Genomic DNA, 631 nt, shown 5'->3' with positions numbered 1-631 from the left:
GGGGCTGCCACCTCTGCTGGATGCTCAGAGCTGGCCCCTCTGTGACATGCGAGAGCCAGCAATCATGTCGTCTCTGTGTGAAGGAATTGGGTACAAATGGCCTCAGAAGAGGAGCCCCCCGCCCCCCCAACACACACTCCCTCCTCCAGGCGGTTCCCAAGGGAGGTGGTGATGCCCGTAGCCCTTTCTTCGGGGTGAGGTTTCGCCTTCACAAAGTTCTGGTCTCTCAGAGTCTGGATGAGCTAGATGGGGGGGCGGGGGGGAGGGAGGGGGGCACGGGCAGCGCTGGGCACCCGGCCACCCTGCTCTCCTGCTCTAGGCCCAGGGCGCCGGGTCAGGTTCCCTGCGGTTCCTAGAGCCACAGGTCTGCCGGTTCTGGTTTGAGGGCGTCCTCACCCTGAGCTGGTGTGGTGAACCCTCTGAGGTTCCTCCCCAAGGAGCAGTTGAACCGCCGTCATAGCTTTAAGACCTACTGGCGTCCGCTGGCCCTTGGCCTTCGGTGCGTCAGGAGCAAGTCCGCTGCCAAGCGGGTTCGCCAAGAACACACCCGGTCTCCTGGGCTCCTCGGTGCGGATGGCGCAGCCCCTGGGCCCCTGGGCTCTGCTCTCCGATGGCGGGGGACGTCACCCTG

General features: G+C 65.0%; 1 protein-coding gene across 1 annotated transcript in view; it reads left to right on the top strand.

The window, feature by feature from the left end:
• LOC102768865 (charged multivesicular body protein 1a) overlaps positions 1-631 on the top strand; it is a 39416-nt gene that overhangs the window by 33395 nt on the left and 5390 nt on the right. The window lies entirely within an intron of this gene.

This window comes from Myotis davidii, unplaced genomic scaffold, assembly GCF_000327345.1.
Source record: "Myotis davidii unplaced genomic scaffold, ASM32734v1 scaffold1453, whole genome shotgun sequence".
Taxonomy (NCBI): Eukaryota; Metazoa; Chordata; class Mammalia; order Chiroptera; family Vespertilionidae; genus Myotis; species Myotis davidii.
This window is presented reverse-complemented; position numbering and strand designations above follow the sequence as displayed.